Source organism: Fukomys damarensis, unplaced genomic scaffold (assembly GCF_012274545.1).
Source record: "Fukomys damarensis isolate Sample0158 unplaced genomic scaffold, DMR_v1.0_HiC HiC_scaffold_35, whole genome shotgun sequence".
NCBI lineage: Eukaryota > Metazoa > Chordata > Mammalia > Rodentia > Bathyergidae > Fukomys > Fukomys damarensis.
In genome coordinates this window covers 31,049,722-31,056,843 of record NW_022900947.1, presented here as the reverse complement: position 1 = coordinate 31,056,843, position 7,122 = coordinate 31,049,722, and the positions used below count along the sequence as shown (strand labels likewise).

General features: G+C 43.2%; 1 pseudogene; it reads right to left on the bottom strand.

Annotated features, from left to right (window-relative positions):
* Nucleotides 1–375: 375 nt before the first annotated feature.
* LOC104862933 lies at nucleotides 376–942 on the bottom strand (annotated as a pseudogene).
* Nucleotides 943–7,122: the final 6,180 nt, after the last annotated feature.

The window sequence follows — 7,122 nt, the reverse complement described above, 5'->3', positions numbered from 1 at the left end:
CACATGAGAAATGACACCAAGTATATTTAGATAATGTCTCTGAAACAAATACTTAAGAATGTGATAAGAAACAGCCTTAGTCAATTTTTTAAAAAATGAGCAGCACAGCCCCTTACTACTGAGACTCTTCACTACCAAGAATTTAAGCCAAACTTTATACATTGCAAGAAAAGAATCAAGTTAAAAATATATTCATTTGGTTAAAAATCATCTCCTTTATTATATTTATTTATAATCTAAACTCACAGCGTGGCCCACCAGCCCCAGGTAATCTAAGTGTCCTTATACTTAGGATATTACAATGTGTTTTTCAGTTCAGCATTGATGGAGGCCACTGGGTTGCAGCAACATCAACTCCTTTACAATTTTCTTAATAGAGCTTTAGTTTAGAAACCTCCAGCACATGTAGTTTTCTTCAGAAACCGTATATCCAAACTTTTCATAAAAACCAACTTTTTGTGGTAGACATTCAAGAGTAATCTTATAACAGTTCAGTTTCTTGCTTAGCAAAGTAAGGGTTGACAATAACAATTTGCCAAGCTGCTTTCCTCTGCATTCATCACTAACAACAGCATCTTCTACTCTTCCTCTCTTAGCACAGGAATGGATGAATTTATGTGCGATTATCAGAGTTGCTGTAGCAACAATCTGTCATAGGTTCACATCTTCCACAACTATAACATAATAATCCCCAGATTTCTTCATATGTTCAAAAGATTTCATAAACTGTTCTGGGTTGACAACTCCAGTCTCTGTCAGCTGACCCAGTACCTTAAAAAAAAAAAACCTCTGTTTAAGTCAGCAGTACAAAGGGGCCTCAAAACCAAGCCTTCTCCAGGATGTGTTGGAGAAATGACTGGAGAAAACGCAGCTGTATTCTGGCTCCAGTCCACTTCTCTGAGTAGACTTGGGTCAAACCATAGGTGTTTCGTCAGGTTTCATCTTTCCAGTAAGGGCCGCACAGGTTGGGCAGTCTGCACTCCCCACCAGGCGCTTTGGACTCTACCCCCCTGCCTTTCTTTTTTAATCACCTGACAATGCCCTCAACATTTTAAGCAAAGGGTAAATCTTTATATTTCCCTCATTGAAAGCTTAATCAAAAAGGCTCAGAATCTAAGGCTCCAGGGTAGAGGCTGGAAGGGCCAAGGCTTGGGGAAAAGAGAGAGCAGCAGGGAGTGGAGGCCTGGGCTTGGAGTCAAATTTCATCTAAATTTCATTAGGCCAGCTCTGTGGCCAGGGACAGCCAGCGGAGCCAGTCTCTTCATCTGTAAAGCCAACAGTCTGGCTAAATCCTCCCTGGAGTCCCTTCCAACTCCAAAAATGTAGTCTAGTAAATACTAAAGAAGCAGAAGAAAATGTTCTGGTTGTGTTAATTTTTATATTAGTCCCTTGAGGGCTGCATCTACACTACAAAAAGAGAGAAGAAATTAGTATGATTTTGCCCGTGGTGCCCAATGAACTGAGGCTAATGTGGTTTACAGAAAATTTCCTTCTTTCAGGAGGGCAAAGGAGGTGGGTTAGTGTTCCCGGGCCAAACCAGGACAGAGGGTGTGGGTGGGCAGAATAGAGGTGGCCCCTGCAGGCCCACTGCAACAGCATGGTGAAGGACAGCAGCGGGTGTGGGCTTTGGGCTCCTTTGGGTAGTGGATGGGTTCCAGGGGTTGGCAGGCTGGAGTTCTGGGTCCAGGCCAGGGATCTGACCTGGGGTGACTCCCCTCCCTGAACAGGAAGTCCAGGAAAGTGTTCATTCAGCAAGACTACAACAGAGCCCTCCGCAGAGTTAGAGAACCACATTGATAGGCAGGGTCTGAAGAAACTCTTTGAACTCTAAATAACCTTGGTTCTTATTTTTTCCCCATTCCCCTGACCTCCCTTCAACCCCTCCACCTCTCCCTATTTAGAAAGACTGTTTCCTTTTCTTCCTTTTCTGGTATTTATTCCTTTCCCCTCTATCTCTTCCCCTACCCCTCCCACTTCCCCTTCCCCTTTGGATCTTTTCTTCCTATTTCAAATTATCCATTATATATTCTGATCCTTATTTACATTTTCAGTTTCTCACACCAGAGAAACCATTAGGTATTTACAATGTGTATGGGAGCCCATCCTATCTTGAAGGCTGTTAGGCCTGTTTAACAGCATTTACCATCTCCTTCCATGTGGAACCCCACCGTGAGACAGTTCTGAAGGAAGTCTCTAAATAGTATGTTCAAGAACAGAATGAGAAGATAGATGCTTCCCAGGCTTCCTCCTGACAGACCCCATTGAGAGGACTTTGAGTTACTGACGCTTCCATTTCTGCAGACAGAGGCAAGCACAGCGTAAGAAAAACCAGTGATTCAAAGCTCCCGCCTCCAGTGACTGACCAGGGTCCCCACCTGTCTCCAGAGCACGATTCCTTTGGATCTGCTGCCAAAGCCACAGTGCCATTTACTCCAAGGACCAACTTGCTAAAATTCCACACCTGGGTGACCGCTAGTCAACACAAGCCTCCGCATGGTGAACTCTATAATCTTTTGGCCAGTTTCTGAGAAAACACGATGAAACATTTCACTTTTTTTTTAGTCAAAGCCACTTAGTAAAAGAAGCAGTTGGTCAATCAGTGCAAAGTGCTATTTCTTACCTGCCACCAGTACTTCATTCATGGGCCACATCTTAGCCAGGTTCAGTCCGATTCCCACAAATTAACAAAAGGTTCTGCTGCATGAGGGGTGGGTACGTCTGTGGCTTTGCTAATGCATCTCCCAGATATCAGAGAATGACTTATTTTGCTATGATTCAAATCCTAAGATTCATTTTGGCTGTTCATTTTCTCAAATTGAAGCTCATTGAAGAAAATAATGTATAATGCTATTTATTTCCTAATAGCAATTATTCCTAATTAAAGCAGTATTTTATTCAATTTCTAGTTCTCTTATAATTACTGCCTTACTCTGAATGTTGATGAGACATGGTTTGTGTTTTCTTGTTCATTACAAAAATAAGCACAATAAGTAAGCACAAAGTAGATGCTAACCATCAAGATATATAAATCTGCTGTCCCTGAATGTTAATAAACAAATCAAATACATATTTTAGTTATAATTTTGCTATATTGGAAATCAGATAGGAATAATACTGTGTATTGCACTCTCCGGGGATTTAGCTCAGGACCTTTTCTGTATTTCTAGCGCTACTTTTGTCTGTACATTCTCGTGATGGTTAATTAATTAGTGGCCAACTTGAGTGGGAAGGCCCAGGACATGGTTCTGGGTGTGGAAGAACCACTTGAAGAGTCCTGCTGTCTGAGTACTGGGAAAGATTTTATGCTGATTTCCCTCGGAAGAGCTTGTTTCATTGCTGCTGAATTGCTTTCTGGCTGTTTTTCCTTGGAGAAGTTTCGGAGGAGCTTCGGTCTTCGTCCTCACCAAGGATGGCTGCTGTTGTCTTATGAGGAGCTCTGGTCTTTGCCTTCCCCTTGAGTGTCGTCTCCAGGCTCTCTCAAGCTTCCAGCACGGGCCTTACAGCCTGCGGACAAACTCCCTTGAGTCCTCCATCAAGGACTCCTCGGCCTCCTGACTCCTGACTTGGACTCGCAGGGGACATTGCCCTGGGCTCCGGGCCTTCAGCTGGATTCTACAGATCTCCAGAGCACTGATAGATCTCTTGCACTCCTCCACATTTGACTCTGCAGGAGAATATAGTAAGCTACTCCTGTAAATTTCTGTGTCCTGTGTTAAATCTGTTCTCTTGCAACACTGACTACAGCTCTTGTGTTTCTGATGCCCTTCCTTCTTTGGGAGGTTCAAGAGCACTGTATTTGGGAGAAAGTAAAAAATATATATTAGAAATGAATGAAGTAGTTAAACATTCTATTTTCAGAGATATTGTAGGTGCTAATACTGGCTGTAATCTTTCAGATTTAATTTATTTTCTGGACCTGGTAGTTATTCAATAAATCCCATAGGCCTGGGTAGTAGTTTAATTGTATAAAACTCCTTTGTTACCTTATAGCCTGCAATAATGTGTTTGTGTGCCTTTTGCATCCATTGCAATAACTTTGCTAAAATACTAACACATTAGTAAAACCTCTCCTAAACAGAAAAAAGAAAATTTCTTCTTTCAATCTTTTCCTTTTGTTGAAGAGAAATAATCCATACCTGTTTAACTCACCTAATGAGTAACAAGTTATCTTCGACTGGGTAATTTCTAAATGATTAGAATTTATTCCTTATAATTTTGGTTTGAGGACCAGGAAGTCCCTTAGTTGGGTACAGCAGATGGAGTTCTGGTAGGGTCTGTTCCTCATAGAGGAGCCTGCTTGCTGAATCTTCTCATGGTAAGAGGGGCAAGAGAACTCCCTTAATCCTCCTTTACAAGGGCATTTGTAATCCTATTCACCTCTGAAAGACCCCACTGTTTAATGTGTGTGTCATGTTAGAATCTAACATATGAATTTGGGGGTCCCCACATTCAGACCATAGCAAGTACTTAGCAGACTACATTAGTAGTGGGTCCAGTATTTTTTCAAATGTTCCCATGACAAGGATACTAATGACACCCTGGGCTTGGAATAGAAGGCCTCACTCCTGATCTGAGTTACCTACCTGGACCTCACCTCACTCCCAGGGTCATCCCGAGCCTCAGATGAAAGTAGGGTACAGCAGAAAAGAGGGCAATGGGGAGCCACGTGATCAAGCACGAATTCCGATTCTGCAAGCACAGTGGCGTGCATGTGGATGCGTCCTTTAGCCCGCTGAGCCTTAGCTGCTTGCCTGCAAAATAATTCTGATATAACACAGAGCATTGTGGTGATTTTAGGTGAGAGTGGTCATTATACCAAAACATGGAAAAACGCTCCGGAAAACCTTAAAGCGTCACACAGACAACGATCATGAGGATCGATTCGCTTGTGAGATGAGGGCCCACATTTACAGAGACAGGTGTGATGAAAGGAAGAGGTGAGAGGGGGAGAAGGAATGTACCTGAGATGTGCACAGCTTTATCTGGAGCTCTCCGAAAACTTTTAGAAAGATATCTTCAGGCCAAATCTTCAGTAAATCTTCAGTTCCCGGAGAAGAGAGGTCCGCCATGCAGCGGTTGCCTGGGGTTAGTTCTGGCACCTCATTTGAATTACGCTCCTGTCTGATTCTTTCAGTGTGAAAGCTCTACACTGGGAGCCTTGCTATGCTTTTTCTTTCTCCACAGCCCCCCATCCTCCTCCTCCTTCTCCTCTCCACCTGCTCCTCCTTTTTTAAGCAACACAGCCATCCAGGCGGCATATCCAGCTATTTGAGGGGTGGGCACTGCTGAGCTGTGACCTGCTGCCTTGCAAGCCCATGCTGCCAGTACATGCAAGGCCTGCAAATTCTTGGAATTGCTCTGCAGTTTGCCAGAGGCAAGCTCTTGAATCAGAGCCCTTCCTAGACCCTGAGTTCTAGTCATTTCCTTCCTTTTGTCCAGAATCTGTTGGAAATCGCCCTCAGCACCACCCTGCTTCTGTGAATCCAGTCAGTTTTCTCTTCCAGGAAAGCTGCTAATCTGCTCTGACACAGCTCTCTCGGCCTTTCCTGACTGGTGGGCAGACAGGTGGACTTCTGGGGGTGGCTGGGCAACACCAAACCCCGAGCCGCGTGAAGAGTGAGTGCCTGTCTTGGCCAGGAGGAAAAACTCTGAAGCCTGCTTTCTTTTCCCGAGGCGCTGTATGTGTTAAAAGCAGACCAGAGATGCACTCTGTGAACATCAGCCAGATCACCCCCGCTCCTCCCCAGCTACCGAATATTGTCTCCCTTTTCCTAATCTTCTCATAGCACCAAGCATTTGCCCACTTTGATCTCATTTGATTCTTTATATAGTTGTTATATATAAATAACTGTCCACCTGTGCCTTACTGATCCTGAACTCCACAGGAGCATAAGCTTCGGCTCTTCTCGGAGTTTGGGGCTAAGGAGCCAGAGCACAGCAGGAGAGATGAACATAGAAACATGAAACTATGCAGCAAGTGTCAACTGCGAGATAAGAAATGAGCTCCGTTGCTGCCCCAGCAGGGGTGAGTGCCCTGCTTCTCTGAATCAACTCCACAGAAAGCTGAGGCACCTTGAAAACGGTGGCTGAACTAAGAAGTGATAGAGATCTGTGGACAGATAGTAAGGTGCTGAGCCTTGGATGGTCCCTTCTGTACAATGCCAATAGATGCCTGTTCGTGCTGTTACAAGAAACTATGAAGTATAGGATTCCTGTGGGTGAAAAACAAGTTTATGAAAAGTGAACAAGATCTGCTCTATTTAGAAAACTTAAGAAATAAGCATCAAAGAAAAGTGGTAAGAAAGACTGAGGTGGTTCAGATTTGTCATCAGCTCAAGAGGGTTTGGACAAGCCAGCCAACAGCTCGGGAGCTTAGTGTTTTCATCCACAAAATAGCAGGTCCTTGAGTTCTGAGGTGTATAACAATCGAATACTATAGCAGCTGTACATGATGGTGCACATCTGTAATCCCAGCATTCTGGAGGCCAAGGCAGGAAGGTGACAAACTTGAATCTAGCCTGAGAATTTAGTGACTTAGTGAGACCCTGTCTCAAAATTAAAGACTTATAAAGGGAGGGTATGTGGCTCAGAGCAAAACTTTGGGTTCCATTGCCAATACTGAAAAATAAACTATAGCTGCTGTTTATTGAGCACTTACTGTATACCAAACATAATACAGCCTTATCTGAATTAGTTCTTTTAATGTGCACTATTCTCTGATATTACTTTCTCTGTTTTACACATGAGGAAACCAACAGATTAGTTACACAAGGCACCGATCCAGGGAGTGACTGAGCTAGGATTCAAGTCCAGGTAATTTGGCTATAAAATCTGAACTTCTAAAAAGTGTTTTATAAGTTATATCCTACACATAAAAAGTATATAAGATATATAAGAATATTTTGAGGAATAAATAATAATAGGAAAAAGTTAATGAACACTCAATTATTGATGTCCCAAACTTAAGAGTAAACATCTTCAATGCCCATCACACACTTTCCTCCCAGGAAGAGGTAGTCACCCATTTAAATACTGTGTTAATCATTTTTGTGCTTTAACCCTAAAGACTGTATCATTACTTACAGGCACAGGGTCCCAAGTTCGATCCCTGGTGCAAAAAAA